This window comes from Protopterus annectens, chromosome 4.part1, assembly GCF_019279795.1.
Source record: "Protopterus annectens isolate FY-2018-M chromosome 4.part1, PAN1.0, whole genome shotgun sequence".
Taxonomy (NCBI): domain Eukaryota; kingdom Metazoa; phylum Chordata; order Ceratodontiformes; family Protopteridae; genus Protopterus; species Protopterus annectens.
The window spans coordinates 253,640,488-253,664,393 of record NC_056734.1 but is presented as its reverse complement, the minus strand read 5'-3'; positions in this window follow the sequence as shown (position 1 = coordinate 253,664,393).

Below are 23,906 nucleotides of genomic sequence, written 5' to 3'. Positions count from 1 at the left end.
GCAGTACTGCAAGTGTTATACTGGGCTATGTTGGGCAGTACTGCAGGTGTTGTTCTGGCTGTGGTGGATAATGCTGCAGTGTTGTACAGGGCTATGTTAGGCAGTACTGCAGGTGTTATTCCTGGCTATGTTGGGCAGTAATGCATGTGTTGAACTGGGTTATTTTGGGCAGTACTGCCAGTGTTGTACTGGGCTATGTTGGGCAGTCCTTCAGGTGTTGTACTGGGCTATTGTCGAAAGATTTTACTCTTCTAACATATTCTGGAAGAATCACACCAAGTTCTTGTAAGCAAGTAAAACAGCTTTATTTTACATGCATGGAGATCTGCTACATGATAGTAATATGCCAGCAGTCTGGCTACTTGTACTTTAAGTTCTCCTTATATAGACCCTCCTGCACGTACATACACGTAGCACAGAGGACTTTCATTAAAATTGATAGTTTGATTACTTGTTTTTACCAGCCAGTACCACAGTTATTCTTGCACCATTAACTTTATCAGCAGTTTAAGATTAACTCCTGCATTCCTCAGTGATCAACATTTTCCAGAACATTTCAGTTTGCACGCAGTGAACATTTTTCTGCTTAACCCTTTAAATACAGAATACAAAACATGTTGACTTCAGTATTTTTCCACATTTCCCCCCTTACAACATTTTGTATACTGTTTATTTTACACAATCCCAGATACGTTGTATACCTTCTCATAATCAGAGAAATATGCTTTTGTAGCATTGGCAGAGATAACCTTCGATATTATCATTTTGATACATGGTATGCAACAGCAGCCAAGCAGCAAAATATGATTGCACCAACACATACAGCAATTAAAATGTTCATCAACACAGAACCCTGTTTCCAAACAGATTTTGGAAAAAGTCAGTCAAGGGTTTGGACCAGGTTTAGTCAGTTCAAAACTTGTTGAACTATTTTTCCTTCGCCGCTAGGGTGAAATCGGCCATACGGTTCTGCAACACTACTGTTCTCATCGCCGTTAATCTGTCTGTCACCAATTCTAGCTGAAAAATGTCGCATTACTCAGAGTCTCTAACAGTTTTGACAGTTTTCTCAGTTCCCAGATGGATTTTACTGTCCCATACGCTGGCAAAATACCAGCCCAAGCAATTACATCATCGCCTAGGTCCATATGTGAGAGTCCTTTGCTGCTGACGTGTGCCAAGTCATGGTGATAAATCCATGACGCATCAATGTTACCTACGGGATTAATAGGTTTATTAAGAGAACGTGCATTTTGTATTTTACTTTGAGGTAATACATTTGCGTGTCTGATAGCTGGTATCAGATATCCCAAAAAACAACTTCCTGAACAGCCATATGGTAACCATTTATATGCTTTCCTACCACAAATAAAATAACAATCATTCGTTTTTATGGTGATATTGGTTGCAAATTCATAACTCCCATTTGGCTTTAGCCCCTTAAATAACAGGCCATATACATACAGCATTTTTTTCAACAAAACTAGTATCATTTACATTGATGTCTTTTTTTTATAGCTCCAAACTTGGTTTCACACTGCCCTTCTAGGGTACAATTATGAACTATTGTCAAATTACATTGGCTCAGCCCCACCTTAACGTTTTCAATCTTTTGAAAACACACTGTTCCGTTTTGGCGCCCCAGAAGAGGCAGCGCCACCTTGTCTCTCAGTGGTACTTCTGTGGTTTCAAACAACAAACTATTCCAAGTATCATTTGTTTCCAGAGGGGCTGTCCCTAACATTAAGCCACTATGTACAGTAGATATTACAGTACATACCCAACAATTTGAGACATTCATTGAGGATGCATATGCATATTTAATCGCTTGATATGTATTAAAGTTTGGATGCCAGCTGGTGTGTTTGTCTCTTTTTGAATGGCTAGCTTCATTAAAAAACAAAAATATTACAATCACAATAGTTATAAACAATAAAATATTGCAATAGAACCATTTTCTCTTATTCTCATTATTGTCCTTCATGGTTACTGCTATCTGTTTGTTCCTCAGGGGAATTCAATTTTTATCTAACTTAAAATGTTTTACAATGTGTTAGGTGGATCCATGAGGACCTTTCTTTAATCCGAACTGCCATTGGAGTTGCGATGACTTCCGTGATTTTGTCGTCTTTTGAACCTGAAAAACAATCATTCATTAAACAGCTGTTAGTATTGGTCAGCATTTTCCTCATGCTATCTCCTCGCCCCCCTCACGTTCCGCAGGCAACAAGTTTTGCCACTGCGGGACGTAATAAGGTCTCCCATACAACAACTCAAATGGGGTGACTCCTTTTGAGGTGGGAGTTGTCGCATGGAAAGGAGGGCTAGAGGTAGACAGGTAATCCAAGACTGATGTGTCTCGCCATGAGTTTTCTCAACTTGCCTTTTAGAATGCCGTTATGGCGTTCCACCAACCCTGCTGACTGTGGGTGGTAGGCACAATGGTGTTTCAATTCAATTTGGAAAACTGTAGACAGTTTCTGTATGATCTGATTGACAAAATGCGTGCCGTTGTCAGAGTAGATGCGTGTAGGAAGTCCAAAGTGCGGGACGATGTGATTGACCAAAATTTTAGCCACTGATTGAGCATCTGGATGTGTCACCGGAAAAGCCTCAACCCACTTAGTAAATGCATCTACTATTACTAACACAAACTTCTTTAGTTGTGCCGGGGTCAATTCGATGAAGTCCATACATATTGTATGAAAAGGATAGAGGGGTGTTGGAAATGATGCGGAGCAACTCTGACCCCTCCCGTGGTATTTAGCACATACTATGCAGGATAGACAAAAGCGTTTTGCATATGCAATGAAACCCTTGGTCCAAAAGGTAAGGTGGATAATTCTAACCATAGCTGCAGGGCCCAGATGGGAAGGGCCATGCACAACTAGTGCTGCATACCTAAAAAGATTAGTAGGCAAAACATATTTATTATCCGGTCCCACATAGATTCCTTTGTTCTGCCTAACACCATACCTAGTCCAGCGTTGTTTTTCCTGTACTGTGCTAAGTTCCTGCATGACTTGTAAGGTTTGCAAATCAAATTTATCTGTTGGTTGTAATTCTGTAGGTGTGGTTTCAAGTGAAAAGGTACTGGACATAGCTGCCTCTTTGGCTGCTTTGGCTGCTAGGGCATTACCAAGTGATACCAGGTCCTTAGCACGGGTATGAGCAGCGCATTTACAGATGGCCAAACCCCGTGGCCATTGGACGGCTTGTAGTAATTCAAGGATTAGGTCTTTGTGCATAATGTCTTTCCCCGAGGTTGTAACCATCCCCCTATTTTTCCATTGCTGAGCAAACACATGCACCGTAGAGAAGGCATATTGACTATCCGTATAGATAGTGACATTCCTGTCCTCTGAAAGGAGACATGCCCTTGTCACAGCAATCAGTTCCGCTGCTTGAGCAGATAAGTTCCCGGGAGTGGTCTTGCCTCTATTATCTGAGTTGCAGTAGTAACTGCATACCCTACCTGCGTGGTGCCTGTTTCTGTTTTGCGTGCTGACCCATCTACAAACAGTGTCCAGTCCGCATGTAGTAAGGGTTGATCTTTAAGATCCGGTCTTGGTAGAACTTTAGAATGTATGAGATCTAAGCATACATGCGGAATACCGTCTTCAGCAACAGGTAGCAATGTCGCTGGATTTAAGGTAGTGCATCTCTCAATTGTCATGTGTGGCTGCGATAACAGCGTAGTCATACAAGATAAATGTCTGCTAGGTGACAGAAATGTTAACTTGTCCTGCAGAAGGATGACTTCTACAGAGTGCGGGACTTTTAACGTAAGATCATGGAACAATACCAACGTGGCAGACGCTTGTACCGCCAAAGCGGCTGCAATTACTGCTTGCACACAGTGTGGTAATGCTCGTGCTACTGAGTCTAATTTGCTAGAGTAAAATGCCAATGGTCTTAACTTCTCCATACATTTGCATTAAAACAGATGTCATAAATCCCTGCTTGCAATCTACAGTCTGTATAAAGGCCTTACTGTAATCTGGAAACCCCAATGTTGCTGACCCAGCTATCAGTTGCTTGATCCTAGTAAATGCCTGTACTGCCTTGTCTGTCCAGTGCAGCAAATATTTTGCCGCCATCGGTATTGCAAAAATTAAGTCTGATAGCGGGTGCACTTCTTCGGCATAGTTGGGAAGCCAACTACGACAGAAGTTCGTAATGCCTAAAAAGGACATAATTTCTTTTTTTGTAGTTGGCATGGGGGCTTGTAAAATAGCATTCTTTCTGCTGTCATCTAATCGCCTGCCCTTCCCAGAGATAGTATAACCCAGGTAATGTACTTCTAATTTACAAAATTGTAACTTAGACTTATTTACCTTATGTCCTTCGTGTGCCAGAAAGTGTAGTAGTCGAATAGTCTCGGACTTACAGAGTTCTTCCGTAGTTGCGGCCAGGAGGATATCATCCACGACAGCAGTAGGTGGCACCCTTGGGCTGGTTGGAACTGAGCCAAATTGGTGGACATCTCTTGTGAGAAGATGGTGGGACTTTCGCAGTATCCCTGCGGTAACCTGGTATAGGTATAACGCTTACCCATAAATGTAAATGCAAACCAAAATCTACTATCTTCCTGCAAGGAAATAGAAAAAGGCATTACTGATATCAATTACAGAAAAGTAGTTATCCGTTGGAAGGATATCGTTCAGCAGAATAGACGGATCCGGGACTATGGGGCCGAGGTACCACCGGCATTTATTGCCTGTAAGTCTTGTACCATCCTCCATGTCCCATCCGTTTTTACTGGAAATAAGGGCGTATTACGGTGAGTCTGTGCACAGAATTAATACTCCAGCTTTCAAAAGTGCTGTGATTACCGGTAAAATGCCCTCCTCTGCCTTTCTGCTCAAGGGATACTGCCGTTTATGAGATCTAAATTCTGACTTGGGTGTAATCTTTACCTGTCCTGCCGTTCTAATCAGTCCGATATCGTGCTGACCCTCGACCATAATGAGTTTGGAATCGTCTGCAATTGAGATTCTTCCATGAGGGTAAGGAGACATAGTCATAATGTCCCAGGGGATTGTATCGGTTTGTCTTCCCTGAGGTGCACGGTCGGTCTGGCTTGTGTAACCCAGTTAAGTTTTTGAACCTGAATGCCCTTACCTGCCAACTGTTCTGGTGTCCATCCTACCCATTCAGTTCTTTTCTTACCCACGAGGTACCATGACATTCCTTCACCCTCCGTGACTGAAATATGTGTGGTTAATTCATTGTTATACAGCAGCTGCATATCCCTTGTAAGGCTACATGTGACTGCAGAATTACCTAGTGTGTCCCAAAAAAGGCTATGCAATACTAGTTTGGTGACTTTAAAACTAAGAAATTTCTTTTCGTATTCTAAATCAGGTCCGGCACATCTTCTGTAATACATTGTGCAATGTAATGGATCTGACACCGGATTTGTTATGCCGTATTTGCTTAATGCCAAATATGTAAGATCCGTCACTACACTCTGGGGGCCTGTCTCTATCAAATCATTACTATACCAGTAATGTAGATCTCCCTGCCCCTCTAATAGCATTGCACTATTCAGTTCTATTCTCCTTGCCACCATTCCCGTGGAGGTTGGGACGGCTGCTATACCGAACACTTGCATTAAATCTCTTCCTAGTAAATGTACTGGGCAGATTTTTGAAATTATTACTTGGAACCGTATGGTTTGGTTCATCTCTGGGTCGGTAACCCACAGAGGTTTGGACAATGGCTCTTTGTAAATACGATCATTTGCTGCTTTTACAAGCACATATTCATCCGAGGTAACATCGGATGATATGGCAGTACTTCTGACTAACGTTCGAAGCCCTGAGTCACAAAGAAATTCTATGTCTCGGCCCTCAACTTGCAATGTGATCACTGGTTGGGATTCCAATTGCATAGCTGATGCTAGTGCTGTTAGATTTACCATTTGATATTTCTCATTTTCTGCCATTTCCTGTCCCCACCCATCGTCTTCACTTGTATCTACTTCCCCATTCTCACTTTCTTCTTCTTCCTCATACCCTCCATCTACATCTTTTGACCGTCATATAGTCATGCGGTACCACCGGAAGCAACCATCGGTTTCTCCGGTCCTCTGCAATCTCTGGCGAAATGTCCTTTCTTACCGCACTTAAAACACTCCCCCCTCTTTTGCCTACCCTTGAAATCCTCAGAATGACTTGCGCCTCCCCGTCCTCGTCCTCTTCCCCTGCCACGCCCTCTTCCGTGGTTTGCGGAACCCTGAACTAACATTAAAGTTCCATCTTCACTAACTGTAAAAGTCTGGGCTTGTTTATCTTTCTTTTCCTTCAGATATTTCTCAGCATGTCTAGCATACTCCATAAGGGGCTGTAGACGCGCTGTCCTGTGTGTGATCATATGCTTTTGTATAAAGTTATCAATGGCTGTCTTGCAGCCCTTTAGGAATGCATTTTTCAGTTGCTGTTCATAGGGCGAGTCATTTTCCTGATTTTCTACCTTAATCAACCCACTATGAGCATCAAAACATTGTGTGAGAGATGATGTAGATAACTGTCTACGGTTTCGTCATCTGATTGAATGCATTGATTAATGCAAGTCCAATCTGCCTTGGGCTTCCAATGTTCTTCTATTTTATCTAAGAGAGTCTGCATTCTGGTTCTACACACTTGGAAGTTTTACTATCTTCCTTTTTAACAAAGTACACATCTCTTTCACTTGAATTACCACACCCTTTTTTCAAATTTTGTTCCCTATGTCTTTTATTTGCTTCCTCCAGCCATTTCTGTGCCTGGGGAAACCCCACCTTCTTTGATTCCTTGTCTTATTTCCTGCCTGTTTGCACAGTGATCTTACTAGATTTTGACATTCTGACTTATTTAAACATCCACTAAACCCATGATCTTTTTTCCATTTATCTAAATATTTTACGTTCTTTGGGTGTAAATCAAACATAAACTTTTCATCTTCAGATTGTCGTCACCTTTGACGCAACTGGTTCCTGTTCCCATTTCTCTTATGAGAAACTATTCCTGTTCCTGAGATCTCTTGTATATGGAATCTATTCACATATACTCCTTATACTTTGAGAAAATTAAATTTCTCCCTTGACTAGTCCCTTAAAATTTAGACAAAAAATTCCAATCAGAAACAACAAAAAATAGCTTTTCTTTTTGCTTACCTTTGTGATTCCTCCGCCCTGTTTAAGCTGCCACCTCACGGATTGAATCTGGAAAGAGTGACTGGCCTCTAATTTCAACCTGTTTCAGTTGGAGGTCTTTCATTCGAGGAGAGCCTGATCTCTCTCCACCTGTGCAGGTTTTCAGCCTCTCTTTGTTCGATTCGCCGTGCAGGGGCCCCTAACGTTGCCAGTTATGTCGAAAGATTTTACTCTTCTAACATATTCTGGAAGAATCACACCAAGTTCTTGTAAGCAAGTAAAACAGCTTTATTTTACATGCATGGAGATCTGCTACATGATAGTAATATGCCAGCAGTCTGGCTACTTGTACTTTAAGTTCTCCTTATATAGACCCTCCTGCACGTACATACACGTAGCACAGAGGACTTTCATTAAAATTGATAGTTTGATTACTTGTTTTTACCAGCCAGTACCACAGTTATTCTTGCACCATTAACTTTATCAGCAGTTTAAGATTAACTCCTGCATTCCTCAGTGATCAACATTTTCCAGAACATTTCAGTTTGCACGCAGTGAACATTTTTCTGCTTAACCCTTTAAATACAGAATACAAAACATGTTGACTTCAGTATTTTTCCACAGCTATGTTCTGCAGTACTGCAGATGTTGTACTGGGCTATGTTGTGCAGTACTGCAGGTGTCATACTGGGCTATATTGGGCAGTATTGCAGATGTTGAACTGGGTTATGTTGGGCAGTACTGCAGGTGTACTGGGCTATGTTGGACAGTACTGCAGGTGTTGTACTGGGCTATGTTGGACAGTACTGCAGATGTACTGGGCTATGTTGAGCATTACTGCAGGTGTTGTACGGGGCTATGTTGGGCAGTACTGCAGGTGTTGTACTGGGCTATGTTGGGCAGTACTGCAGGTGTTGTACTGGACTATGTTGGGCAGTACTGCAGATGTTGTACTGGGCTATGTTGGGCAGTACTGCAAGTGTTGTACTGGGCTATGTTGGGCAGTACTGCAGGTGTTGTACTGGGCTATGTTGGGCAGTACTGCAGGTGTTGTACTGGGTTATGTTGGGTAGTACTGCAGGAGTTGTATTGGGCTATGTCTGGCAGTGCTGCAGGTGTTGTATTGGGCTATTTTGGGCAGTACTGCCAGTGTTGTACTGGGCTATGTTGGGCAGTACTTCAGGTATTATACTGGGCTATGTTGGGCAGTACTGCAGATGTTGTACTGGGCTATGTTGGGCAGTACTGCAGGTGTCGTACTGGGCTATGTTGGGCAGTATTGCAGGTGTTGTACTGGGTTATGTTGGGCAGTACTGCAGGTGTACTGGGCTATGTTGGACAGTACTGCAGGTGTTGTACTGGGCTATGTTGGGCAGTACTGCAGGTGTTGTACTGGGCTATGTTGGGCAGTACTGCAGGTGTACTGGGCTATGTTGGGCAGTACTGCAGGTGTTGTACTGGGGTATGTTGAGCAGTACTGCAGGTGTTGTTCTGGCTGTGGTGGACAATACTGCAGTGTTGTACAGGGCTATGTTAGGCAGTACTGCAGGTGTTATTCTGTGCTATGTTGAGCAGTACTGCAGGTGTTGATCTGGGCTATGTTTGGTAGTACTGCATGTGTTGTACTGAGCTATGTTGGGCAGTACCACAGGTGTTGTACTGGGTTATGTTGGGAAGTACTGCAGGAGTTGTATTGGGCTATGTCCGGCAGTGCTGCAGGTGTTGTATTGGGCTATTTTGGGCAATACTACCAGTGTTGTACTGGGCTATGTTGGGCAGTACTCCAGGTGATGTACTGGGCTATGTTGGGCAGTACTGCAGATGTTGCACTGGGCTATGTTGGGCAGTAATGCAGGTGTTGTACTGGGCTATGTTAGCAGTACTGCAGGTGTTGTTCTGGCTGTGGTGGACAATACTGCAGTGTTGTACAGGGCTATGTTAGGCGGTACTGCAAGTGTTGTTCAGGGCTATGTTGAGCAGTAATGCAGGTGTTGAACTGGGCTGTGTTGGGCAGTATTGCAGGTGTTGTACTGGGATATGTTGGGCAGTACTGCAGGTGTTCTACTGGGCTATGTTGGGCAGTACTGCAGATGTTGTACTGGACTATGTTGGGCAGTACTGCAGATGTTGTACTGGACTATGTTGGGCAGTACTGCAGGTGTTGTACTGGGCTATGTTAGGCAGTACTGCAGATGTACTGGGCTATGTTAGGCAGTACTGCAGGTGTTGTACTGGGCTATGTTGGGCAGTACTGCAGGTGTTGTACTGGGCTATGTTGGGCAGTTCTGCAGATGTATTGGGTTATGTTGGGCAGTACTGCAAGTGTCATACTGGGGTATGTTCAGCAGTACTGCAGGTGTTGTTCTGGCTGTGGTGGACAATACTGCAGTGTTGTACAGGGCTATGTTAGGCAGTACTGCAGGTGTTGTTCTGTGCTATCTTGGGCAGTAATGCAGGTGTTGTACTGGGTTATGTTGGGAAGTACTGCAGGTGTTGTACTGGGTTATGTTGGGTATTATTGCAGGAGTTGTATTGGGCTATGTCCGGCAGTGCTGCACGTGTTGTATTGGGCTATTTTTGGCAGTACTGCCGTTGTTGTTCTGGGTTATGTTGGCCAGTATTTCAGGTATTGTACTGGGCTATGTTGGGCATTTCTGCAGATGTTTTACTGGGCTATGTTGAGCAGTACTGCAGATGTACTAGGCTATGTTGGGCAGTACTGCAGGTGTTGTACAGGGTTATGTCAGGTAGTACTGCAGGTGTGGTACTGGGCTATGTTGGGCAATACTGCAGATGTTGTACTGGGCTATGTTGGGCAGTACTGCAGGTGTTGTACTGGGCTATGTTGGGCAGTACTGCAGGTGTTGTACTGCGCTATGTTGGGCAGTACTGCAGGTGTTGTACTGGGCTATGTTGGGCAGTACTGCAGGTGTTGTACTGGGTTATGTTGGGTAGTACTGCAGGAGTTGTATTGGGCTATGTCTGGCAGTGCTGCAGGTGTTGTATTGGGCTATTTTGGGCAGTACTGCCAGTGTTGTACTGGGCTATGTTGGGCAGTACTTCACGTATTATACTGGGCTATGTTGGGCAGTACTGCAGATGTTGTACTGGGCTATGTTGGGCAGTACTGCAGGTGTTGTACTGGGCTATGTTGGGCAGTATTGCAGGTGTTGTACTGGGTTATGTTGGGCAGTACTGCAGGTGTACTGGGCTATGTTGGACAGTACTGCAGTTGTTGTACTGGGCTATGTTGGGCAGTACTGCAGGCGTTATACTGAGCTTTGTTAGGCAGTACTGCAGGTGTTGTACTGGGCTATGTTGGGCAGTACTGCAGGTGTTGTACTGGGCTATGTTGGGCAGTACTGCAGGTGTATTCGGTTATATTGGGCAGTACTGCAAGTGTTATACTGGGCTGTGTTGAGCAGTACTGCAGGTGTTGTTCTGGCTGTGGTGGACAATACTGCAGTGCTGTATGGTGCTATGTTAGGCAGTACTGCAGGTGTTGTTCTGGGCTATGTTGGGCAGTAATGCAGGTGTTGAACTGTCAGGTAGAAACCAGCAGACGAAAAGGAATGTAAATAATGATGAATTGGCATTCATTCAGCTGCTTAATGAATGCCAAATCCGTGTCATGGCCCCTGATAAAGGTGGTGGTCTGATCATGATGGATAATTGTGAATATGAAAACAAGATGCTTGATTATCTGAATGCAGGCCCATATACTCTTTCAAGTATTAATGAGGTGTACATTGCAAACAAAAAAATCAGAGAATTCTAGGATGATCTATTTTTAGAAGGCACTATTGATCATGATACATTGCAATATCTTATCATGCCAGCTCCCAGGATTCCCACCCTTTTTGGGACACCAGAAATTCACAAAAATTTAGTTGACCCTCCATTTAGGCCCATAGTGGATGGGAGGGGGTCTGTCACATATGCTTCAGCGAAACTTGTTGATAGCATTCTAAAACCATTATTAAAGAAAGAAGTGCAAATTTGCAAAGATTCTTGGGATTTTTTAGAAAACATTAATAAAATTCCTTATGATTCCAACTTTATCTTTCTCACGGTGGACATCAAAGACTTATATACTGTTATCCCACATGAGTTAGGCATCCAGTAGACAACAGAATTCATGCTCCGCAAAGGGGCATCTAATGAAAACATGTACCTGGTGGAGACACTGCTTGACATTATTCTTAAAAACAATTTTCTAGTATTTAAGGATAACCTCTATATTCAAACCAGTGGGATAGCTATGGGGTCACCGTGTGGATGCACTTTTGCTAACAGTGTTTTAGCAACGTGGGAATTCCAATGCTTGTTCCAAAATGAGTGTTACCAACAACATGTCACTTGGTACATTAGGTACCAAGATGACATGTTTTTCTTATGGAATGGTCCTAACGAACTCATTCCCACTTTTATGGAACAGCTATCTGGGATGACACACTTTTTGGAATTTACTAATGTAGCTAGCTCTAATGAGATAACCTTTCTTGATGTTAGAATAAGCAAGGATGATTCCTTACAGAGATTTAGGTCAACTATCTTTAGGAAAAGCACCTTTTCTAACACATACTTACACTTTTCTAGCTCTCATCCTTTACATCAGAAAAAAAGTGTAGTTAAATGTCAATTTGTGCGAGCAGCTCGAATGGTCTCTGATTTAGCTGATTTTATAAGTGAATGTGACAACATTCAAGCTATGTTTTTGGCACGTGGATATCCTTTCAACTTTGTGGAAGATTTAAGACATGAAGTGTATATAAAAAGAGAATCTGGACATTTTAAACCACTTCTTGGGGGAGGTAATATGACTAGTAAAATAGTAGTAGACAAGAATTTTTTTTAAATTTCATTCCTGTTTACTTTCTGCACTGATGCCAATGCAATTTCTAACATAGTGCGTAAAAATTGGAAAATAATTTTGGATGATCAACATCTAGTTAGTCGGGTAGGTGAAAAACCTATCGTCACTTATAGAAGAGGGCAAAATCTGAAGCAATTGCTGGAATTGAGAAAACCAATATCTAATCACAAAAATGTTGGAATGAGAAAGTGTGGTTGTTGCCAATTTTGTAAACATGTTTATGTTGGGAACAACATTGTGTTAGCTGGGAAAGAATATCATATTAATGGTACATTTAATTGTTGTTCTAACAGAGTGGTCTATGTGGCAGTTTGTAAAAAATGTCCGGCCTTTTATATAGGCAAAACTGATAGACCACTCAAAAAAAGACTATATGAACACTTGTATGCTATAGCAAAAAGTGATTTAAACAATGCATTGGCAAAACACATTTCTGTTAACGAGGATCATTCTTTTTGTTTTTCGGTGTTACAACAAATATTACCCGATGTTAGGGGGGGGGGTCCCTGGCAAATTGTTCTAGAACAACAGGAAGCGTTCTGGCAGATTCGTACTGCCTCGTATATGGTGCCAGGTTTGAATGAGATATTGTCCATAAAATGCTTTCTTAGATTATTGGCTTTAGGTAGATAATTGAGATAATTTCAGAAATATTTTATAAATATTTCATAAAATCATAAAGAACCTTCATTTATTTATTTATTTATTTAAATTTATTTGAATACATTTAAATTCATTTAAAATAATTTAAATACTTTTTATAAATTTATATGGGTATAAATATAGTAGTTGCGGCAAGTGATGAGAGGTTGTTAAAGTATTTGTAGTATTTGATAATTTAATAATTTTATACATGATTATTTCTAGCCACATAATATAACATTGGGTGTTAGTAAGATAGATATATAAGTAGAACTAACAGCCCAGTGTAATTGACAGGTCATCATATAGAATGGTATAGAGAGTTTACTTCTAAGGGGCTTTTAGAATTGTATTCCTTAGTTAAATGACATTGGTGGAATTTATTATTTCAAACAATTATTCTTTAAGATTTTAGACTGCTAGCTGCTGTTAATAATATCAATAACATTTGAATGTATTATTATTATTATCATTTTTTTTTTGCATTTACTGTGGATATATTTTATGTTAGTGATGAGAATTTTAAAGTTTTTTAGATTTTAAGATAATTGTTTAATTTGGAACAGCCTGATTGTGATGTCACTTTTTGTATACTATTTAATGGCATCAGATTTTATCAGACTTGTAAAACAGTTGTCTGAAGAAGGTGGGGAAGGTTTCCCTACCGAAAGCGCTCACTCAGTTTCTAATAAACGGCTATTTGATTCAGCTTTTAACCAACGGCTATCTGGTTTATATTTGTTCAAGCCTAACAGCCTGCCAGTCTTCGTTTGGCCAATTTTTTGGTTTAGGTGTTGAACTGTGTTATTTTGGGCTGTACTGCCGGTGTTGTACTGGGCTAGGTTGGACAGTCCTGCAGGTATTGTTCTGGGCTATGTTGGGCAGTACTGCAGGTGTTGTACTGGGCTATGTTGGGCAGTACTGCAGGTGTTGAAGTGAGCTATGTTGGGCAGTTCTGCAGGTGTATTGGGCTATGTTGGGCAGTACTGCAAGTGTTATACTGGGGTATGTTGAGCAGTACTGCAGGTGTTGTTCTGGCTGTGGTGGACAATACTGCAGTGTTGTACAGGGCTATGTTAGGCAGTACTGCAGGTGTTGTTCTGTGCTATCTTGGGCAGTAATGCAGGTGTTGTACTGGGTTATGTTGGGAAGTACTGCAGGTGTTGTACTGGGTTATGTTGGGTATTATTGCAGGAGTTGTATTGGGCTATGTCCGGCAGTGCTGCAGATGTTGTACTGGGCTATGTTGGACAGTACTGCAGGTGTATTGGGTTATGTTGGGCAGTACTGCAAGTGTTATACTGGGCTATGTTGGGCAGTACTGCAGGTGTTGTTCTGGCTGTGGTGGATAATGCTGCAGTGTTGTATGGGGCTATGTTAGGCAGTACTACAGGTGTTATTCTGGGCTATGTTGGAAAGTAATGCAGGTGTTGAACTGGGTTATTTTGGGCAGTACTGCCAGTGTTGTACTGGGCTATGTTGTGCAGTCCTTCAGGTGTTGTACTGGGCTATGTTCGGCAGTACTGCAGATGTTGTACTGGGCTATGTTGTGCAGTACTGCAGGTGTCATACTGGGCTATATTGGGCAGTATTGCAGATGTTGAACTGGGTTATGTTGGGCAGTACTGCAGGTGTACTGGGCTATGTTGGACAGTACTGCAGGTGTTGTACTGGGCTATGTTGAGCAGTACTGCAGATGTACTAGGCTATGTTGGGCAGTACTGCAGGTGTTGTACGGAGCTATGTTGGGCAGTACTGCAGGTGTTGTACTGGGCTATGTTGGGCAGTACTGCAGGTGTTGTACTGGGCTATGTTGGGCAGTACTGCAGATGTTGTACTGGGCTATGTTGGGCAGTACTGCAGGTGTTGTACTGGGCTATGTTGCAGTACTGCAGGTGTTGTACTGGGCTATGTTGGGCAGTACTGCAGGTGTTATACTGGGTTATGCTGGGCAGTACTGCAGGTGTTATATTGGGCTATGTCCAACAGTACTGCAGTTGTTGTATTGGGCTATTTTGGGCAGTACTGCTGGTGTTGTACTGTTCTATGCTGGGCAGTACTTCAGGTGTTGTACTGGGCTATGTTGTGCAGTACTGTACATTGCATACTGGGCTATTTTGAGTGATACTGCAGGTGTCGTACTGGACTATGTTGGGCAATATTGCAGATGTACTGCGTTATCTTGGGCAGTACTGCAGGTGTTGTACTGGACTATGTTGAGCAGTACTTCAGGTGTTGTACTGGGCTATGTTGGGCAGTACTCCAGGTGTTGTACTAGGCTATGTTGGGCAGTACTGCAGATGATGTACTGGGCTATGTTTCGCAATAGTGCAGGTGTTGTACTACACTATGGTGGGAAATACTACAGGTGTTGTAGTGGGCTGTGGTGGGCTTTTCTCATATTTTGTAATGGGATGTGATTGACAATATTGCATTTGTTGCATTGCATTTGTTGTGCTGGACTGTGATGGGCAGTACAACAGGTGTTCTAGCAGGCTGTGGTGGATAATACTGCAGGTTTTATAACTTGCTGTGGCTAGCAATACTAATGGTGTTGTAATGCATTGTGATTGATAGTATTGCAGTTGCTGTACTGCACTGTGGTGGGCAGTTCTGTAAGTGTTGTGTTTTACTGGTCCATGGTGGGCAGTACAACTGATATTCTATTTGGCTATGGTAGACAGTACTGGAGGTGTTGTGCTGGGCTCTGGTGAGCAGTAAGTCAGGTGTGGTACTGGACAGTAATCACTAGCACTGCTGGTGGAGTACTGGATTGTGCTCTGCATTTTTGTGGTTATTGTGCTGGGCTGTGATGGAGAGTACTGCAGTTATTTTACTGGAATGTGTTGAGCAGTACTGCAGTTGTACTAGGCTGTGGTCAGCATTACTGCAGGTGTTATATTGGGCTGTGGTGAGTAGTACTACAGGTGTTATAGTGGGCTGTGGTGAGCAGTGCTACAGTTTTATACAGGGCTGTGGTCAGCAGTACCACAGGTGTTATCCTGGACTGTCGTGGGCAGTACTGAAGTTGTTACACTGGTTGTGGTGGACAGTACTACAGTTGTACTGGACTGTGATGTGCAGTAATGCAGATATTGCACTGTGCTGTGGTGATAAATATTGCACAAGCTCTACTTATCTGTGGTAGGCAGCACTGTGGCTGTTATACTTGGCTGTGATGGTCCATACTACAGGAATTGTACTGGGGTGTTGTGGGCAGTACTGCAGGTGTTGTACTGGACTGTGATGGGCAGTACTGCATGCTTTCTAGTGGGCTGTGGTGGACAGTACTGCAGTTGTGCTAGACTGTGTTGGGCAGTACTGCAAGTGCTGTACACAGTTGTTGTGTGCAGCACTGTATGTGTTACACTGGGTTGTGGTGAGCCATACAGCAGGTGTTTTAATGGACTGTGATGGGCTATACTGCATGTCTTGTAATGGGATGTGTTTGACAATATTGTATTTGTTGCACTGGACTGTAATTGGCAATATGACAGGTGATATGCTGGGCCATGGGAGACAGTATTGCAGGTTTTGTAACTTGCTCTGGATAGCAATACTACAGGTGTTGTTATGCATTGTGATTGGTAATATTGCAGTTGTTGTACTGCACATTGGTGAACAGTACTGTAGGTGTTGTACTGGGTTGTATTGGAAACTACTGGAGGTGTTGTGCTGGGCTGTGTTGAGTTGTACTTGAGGTGTGGCACTGCACATGAGTAGCTAGTACTGCTGTTATAGTATTGGATTGTGCTAGATATTGCCATGGATATTATGCTGTGCCATGATGGAAAGTACTGCAGTTATTTTACTGAACTGTGTTGAGCAGTACTGCAGTTGTACTGGGCTGTGGTCAGCAGTACTGCAGGTGTTATTCCGGGCTATGGTGAGCAATACTGCAGGTGGTATCCTGGGCTGTGGTGGGCAGTGCTAAAGTTGTTATACTGGTTGTGGTGGGCAGTACTACAGGTGCAATGGACATGTGGTGTGCAGTACTGCAGATATTGTACTGGGCTGTAGTAGGGAGTACTTGAGGTATCACTCTGGGATTTTTTTGTATGTACAAACTGAGTCCCAGGGTTAAGCTCTTTATTCAGCAGAGAATCTCTGTCTGTCTGTCTTCACCTCTTATCAATGACTTTGGATAGTGACCAAAAGGAAGAGATTACAGACACAAGTGTCAGAAATCAGGGTTTCTTCCAAGGTAGCTGGGCTCCTTATCTCTGATGGAGTCAGAATGTAAACAACCATGTGGGGCCTTGTAGTATGTTTAGTTTTGCTAGTTTTGATGATTTGGGCACTTTATCATGAAGCTCCCTCAATGAGTTCTACAAAAGGTGTAATGATTCAGCCTCCTTTGAAGAGGCCTCTGTGCAGTCCCAGAACACAATGGAAAGACTATATCTTCTATTTTGCCTGGGAAAGTCTGGGGATCTCACAGCATGAGCTGGACACTGTTCCTTGGGATAGAGAAGTCTACTCTAGTTTCCTCTGCTTGAACCTGCCATGTCCCTAGCTAAAAAAAACAGCTTTAGTAAATTATAGTGATGATGGAAATGTTAACATAATGGATTATTCTCATTGGTTTCCTGCCTCTGTTATTAATCTGTGATTTGTTGACCCTACTGCATCCTAATACCACAGTGCTAATTGGTTCTGGACCATTCCTACAATATTCTAGTTCCATAGTGTTAATGTATGATGGACTGTCCCCACAGTACCCTGTCACTACAATGTTACTTTGTGATTGGCTGAACATATATTACAGTAATAACACTGGGCTAATCAGTAATGAATTATTCCTAAAATATTATAATTCCATTGTCTTCATCTGTTATGAGCTATCTGCTCATTTTGGACCTGGGTTCTGGGGAACCAGGTGTGGTTTTAAAATTGTGATACCTTACATGGCACTGACCATTTACATCACTTCCCACTAACTTATCAATGCTTTCTAATATCTCAAGGTTACTGAAACTATCCCCTACTGGCTAACCACCTCTGAAACTCAAGTGATTAAAACTTGGCCTTTGCACATATCATCATCATCATCATCAACCCACTTTTTCCCATTTTCTACATGGGGTCAGGGGGCCATGCCAACTGTCACCATCTCTCTCAATTCAGTGTCATTCACCTATCTTCTTCAACAGTCATGTCTGTCTGTGACAGGACTTCTCTCACACAATCCATTTACCTCTTTGCTGAATGCCCTCATTTTCTCTTGCTTTCTTACTGTCTGTCCTAAATCATCTTCAATAGATTGTCTATTGTTTCCTGCACATGTGCCCAAACCATTGTAATCTATTCTCTTCGATTGTCTCTGCAACTGGAACTAGTTGTTTTTTTGTTCTGATGTCTTCAGTTCTTCTTCTGTCCCAGAGTGTGGATCCTATCACCCATATAAAGCACATTATCTCTATCACCTCTGTCTTCCTCAGCTGCTCTTCCTTTACTGCTCAGTTTTCTGTACCATATAGAAGTACTGATCATACCACTCTTTTGTACATCTTACTTTTCAGCTTCCTTAGCATTTTTTCTGTCATATACTACCCCTAGGCTAACACTCTGTGCCAGTTAGCTGCAGCCCCACTGACTCTAGTCTTGACCTCTGCATTCAGACCTTCCTTCTCCTCAACCACCCCTCCCTGATGGCTGAAGCAGTTAACCTGTTCCACTATGTTCCCTTCTATCTCAATTCTCAGCTTCTTCTGATTTCCCCCGTTTACTGTTATTACATTTGTCTTATCTGTATTGATCTCATGTGGCTTCAGGTTTGAATTTCATTCTCCTATCATTTGCTGAAGTTCTTGCTCAGAGTCTGCTTGCAATGCCACATCATATGTATACAGCAACTTTGTTAATTTGTCAGCTCCTACTCCAACCTGTTTACTAGTCTATATTCTACTAATATTATTACTAACAACTTGAGCACTTTTACCTTTAAAGTACATTATAGAGTTTATTGTCAGCAATGAGCAAAAAAAAAAAAAAATAAAGAACACACAGGCATACATATGTATATATATATATATATATATATATATATATATATATATATATATATATATATATATATATGTGTGTGTGTATATAACATTTTACCTCCATTTGTAGCATCAATCTGGCATTGCATGTTGCTACAGGACCCATTCTGCATCAGTGTTAATTAGTCATAAAATATTAGACCACTTTCTGGAGTGTTTATGTATCCAGAAATGTTCCTTAAGTTACTTTATTACTGGTTCATCACATATTTTCTGCAGTCTGATGGCCCTGCAACTAATTCTGGACCTTCTATCTGTGTAAAACCTACTCCTCCCTGATAAAAGTAACACATTCCAATCTTAAAAATACTAAAAATTACACATCTAAGTCAAAAAAATCTCTGCAAAGAAGTCACAGAATTCTAAGTCTTGTGGCTGTGTGCCCTGCCACATCACATAACTTTTTGAGTTATGGTTTAAAACATACATACATATATAATTCTGAAATAAATATACTTGGTAATGTACAAGAAAAATTGTTGCATTGTTAAACAAGCTCTGGGTGGTTACATTGTTCACTAACAACACAGATCTCATCTAGCTGACAGCACCCCCACCCAATATTTGCTTCATTCACTAATTAGACACATCTTTGCACTGAAAGAATTCCGCTCATTCAGTATACAAATGACCTAACCCTCCTCGTAATACAAGTGCAAAAGGCAAGTTAATCAACTTTCTACAACTGTGTTTCAACACAATTAAAACAGAATGATTTACCTTTACATATATATATATATATTTTTTTTTTTGCAAATTAGACTTATTCTGGAATGACATTTTAAAAACAAAAATTAATAATATTACAAGAGTTTCTTTGTAATGTCATCTGCAGTTTTACAGGGATTCTTAAGAATAATATCTTGTTTTATTTCTTGATAACGGCATTTGTAATAATGATTCCTTTCAAAGTAATCCCTTAAGGTGAAGCGACATTATTGTGGTTAGAACTGACAAGGATGTATATGATCTGGAGAAAGTATTAGGAAGACAGATTTGTTAGTATGAAATCAGCAGTGTCAACGGTCCTAGCTTTTTATTTGCTTTCCCTAGGACCTTGCCTCATGGCTCCTCTACTTTTACCCTATGGACCCACTTGTTCAAGCTGGATTGGAGACTGGCACTCCCGGGTGTCATGACAGCACTGTGGCTCATTATTTCTGCCCAGAAATCCCAATAAACCCTCCATTCCCTGGTGAAAGTTGAGTGGTGGGGAGTAGGACACCCTGTTGGCCATGGTGGCTGGCTTAGCCTCTCTTCATGCAATCACTACCTCACCCTCAGCAGGTTCTCCAAGCCAGTGATTGCTGTCTCCCAAGAGGAAGCATACATCGACACACCATGTTCCCCTTAGCGCTCTATTGCTTTCGTGTAGTATGACAGCTTGGGTTCAGCTGGTTCAGTTTCTACCAGGTGGCACCCAGTGTTCCAGCTAGATGTCACTCTCCAGAATGGGAGAGTCAGCAGTAGCCAATCACATGCATCCACCCTCATCAGCTTACAGAGTCACCCCGGCCACTAATTGAACTCAGGTCCCCTATATCATCGACAGACGTCTGTGCTTCTTTGCCACACAGCTGTTTACATACATGCATACATACATACAGATGTTTCAAGCATGGGCATTAATGGCCTTCTAGCTTGTCAATATACCAAAACACTTGTTCCCATAATAAATGTCCAGGCTGTTCTTAAAAATATCTAAACTAGTACTTCCTTTAATGTAATTTGCAATCTGTTCCAAGCATCAGCTACTGTCAGAGAACCAATTAGTACACTTCTCATTCCTACAGAATCTCCTACATAGGTTATCTGATGATTCTCTAGTACTTTTTGATAACCCCAGACATTTCCAGAGGTAGTTATCCCTAAATGCCCTATATACCTGAATAAGATCTCCTCTTAAATATATGTAAGAGACACTGTACAAGTTCAGATATTTTAGTCTTTTCATAATAACTTAGATTTTCACATCCATGGATGCCCTTGGTATATTTCCGCTGTACTTTTTCCAGTCTATTCATGCTTGTTTTCCTATAGGGTTTCCATATTGTTATTCCATACTCAAGGTTGGGTCTAATCTAACTAACAAACAATGACTTCATTATATTTCATTTCATAGACTTTATAAATCTTTTTATGCAACCTATAGTTCTATAACTATCATTAGCCAATTGATTGATATGATTAGAAAAACTAATAGCAAAATCTACCAATATACCCAGGTCCTTAAATGAGTCTACAGTTTCAATCACTGTGTATTGTATTAAATATTCACTTTTCAGTTTATGTCTCCCAAATCTCATATGCTTAGTTTTTGATGTATTTATCAACATATTATTCTCCTGTGCCCAAATGGTCAATTTAGTCAAATTATTTTGCAGATATGCCTTATCTGTAACACTTGTAATCAGTTTAACCAGTTTCAGGTCATCAGCGTATAGACTGTAGAGCACCTCAGATGAAAAAGTAATGTCTGAAAGATTCAATCTAAACAAGTAAGGGCCTAGGACAGTTTAGGTCTTAGCAAATGTTTGACAGTTTCATCTAAACAATTACCATTTAAAACATCAGTTTAAAATTGTTTAAAATTATTCTGCAACTAAAAGATACTTCAGTCAGTCAGTGGATATTTAAACTTGCAAGTAATTGCATAATGCTTTAATTTTATGAATGGAGTAATGATTATTAAATCTTCCTGTGTATTTGTTGACATGGAAAAGGTACGGTAGCATTATATGAAACTATAATCTATGTTAATGCCTGGAATTACAAAAGGTATTAGCTAGTACTGTACTATGACTACGAACATTGTCAAGTGTGAAGCTTTACTCTTTGTGAAAGAGGACCATTCCATTTTTCTGAGGTGTACCAGATTTAAATTTGATTATATTAATGAAGCAAGTTTAGACTGTAAAGCCTCCTACATGTGGGTATGGAGAGCTTTGCTGTCTACAAAAACTGGATGTAGAATTTCACCTTGAATTATCTTTTTTGAATTCAAGTGAAATAAACTCCTGCTGTTAGCACTGCTTTCTTAGAAGATAATTATTGATTAAACTTACTTTCCTGTGTCCTAACTTTTAGAGGGTATCTCACATAAAAGGATACACAGCCTCTGGGTCCATTCAAGCTGCTACCATAAGATATGGAAGCCTAATATTTATAGCATGTATTTTTGATCTTCAAACCAAGTTTTAGTGACTGGGCAGATTTCTATGTCTTACAATTAGAAGAAAGCTACTGGAAAGTTTAAGCCAACTAGCTGAGTTTTCCGAACACATGCAGTTTATTCTTTTCAGTATCCAAACTGCATACACAATACCACAGAGATAAACACAGTCATACAATTTGTTATCTAATCTGCTGGAAAGCACATACACATCACTATGCACATTACAACAGAGACATGCACTACTAAACCTTTGTAATAAAGCAAGGCACAATGCTAATACATACAAAAGTGTCCAGCTTTTTTATGAATTTCATTGTGCCTTGCTTTATGACAAAGGTTTGCTTTTTGATTTATCGGCATTGTTGAAAATGGAAGAAAGGGGTTTGATCTCATATAGAAAATGGGACAAGCAGGCATTGATAATGATGATGATGATGATGATTTACTATCCATTTTGAATTTGGGATCCATTTTGAATTTGGGATACCCAGATATGAGGACTGCCAGGCATCATATTAGTCTTCGATCATATGTTTGACATAGTCAGTAACATGACAAGCATTTAATAGTAATTTTTTTCTGCACCCCCTGCTTCATCCTACAGCACTGCTACCACAGTGCCCCATGTCCATCGGCTGGTCTGCCAGCCTCTCCCATCACCCCAGAGTTGCTCCCATATGAGCAAAACAGCAATAACTTCAACAAGGCAGCTAAACACATCTCAACAACAAAAATATGTAAATCCAGCTTTTTGTTGCTGGATTTATTCCCATATAAGTGGGGGTTGGTGCAGATCTTAGACTCTCGGGGGGGGGGGGGGTATCTCAGCTGTCAACCATCAGCTGGAGAATCTTTTGTATTATGACCCAACCAGTTAACTTTCTCCATCCCTTTCCCCTGTGCTCATCAATACAGAGTCTGATGACTTCTCCCCTCTTTGGGCCATGCATCCCCTCTAGGAGCATAATTTATAAGTGTCCACCCCCAGGATGGGCAGCTTCATCCCTCCATGTTAGTACTTCAGACGCCCAAGCTACTAATTGAATCTTGGTCACCTGGGACATAATTTGGGTTTTATAAGCATTCAACAGTAATTTGTCTGTTGGACAATAATGTAAATGAATATCACTGAAAGCCAGTTTCAGCAAAGATCAGTTTTACACTTTTATTCACTGTTGTGTGACCATATAGACAGTGTATATAAATCATAGGGATGTGAGGGATTCACCCAAATGGAGGATGCTTGGGTGTCTGTCCCTCCTACAAAAGCAGGTTACTTTGTGATTCAGTGCAAGTGATGTCCAATAACAATATTTCTTTGCAGTATTGTCCATGAGAGAATTATTATTTAATCAATCATTATGGATCCATATAATATAACAAACTCCAAAAAGCAAAGAAACAAATTAGGAAAGAAGCAGCATGCTGAAGCAAAATTATCCAGACTGTAGGGTAAATGAAATACACTGTGTCTCTCAATAGTTCAATTTTATAATTCAAAAATACTTGAATACATCAGCACTTTAATCTTAAAATTAAAAATAAAATTAAAAATGATCTGATGAAGTTTTTAATTTTAAGACAAAAGCACTCATGTATTCAAGTACTTTTGCATTTAAGGATTGAACTTTTCAAGGATGCAGTGTATTTCATTTATGTTACAATCCATATAATATACACAGAGGCTTTTGGGTATCAAAATGTGATGCCATTAACTAAGATGTTTGGATAGTGACTTGTAATACCAACTAAGTGGCCATGGTGTTTCTGTTTCAAGTATTTCCAATTCATCTCTAGTCTAGATTGGTGGTATTTCCATATCATACATAAATAATTGATGAGGCATGAATGCCTGAAACCACTGAGGTATGCATAATCTCAGATTAGTCATAGGAGTGTTTGCTTCATTACTGTCTTTTTTTTGTAATCCCAAATAAATTGAAAAAAATACTTAGAAATCTTCTTTGCCACTTGTTGCTCAGGTGGACTTACATGTTCCTAAACACATAATATGTGATAGGTATAGCA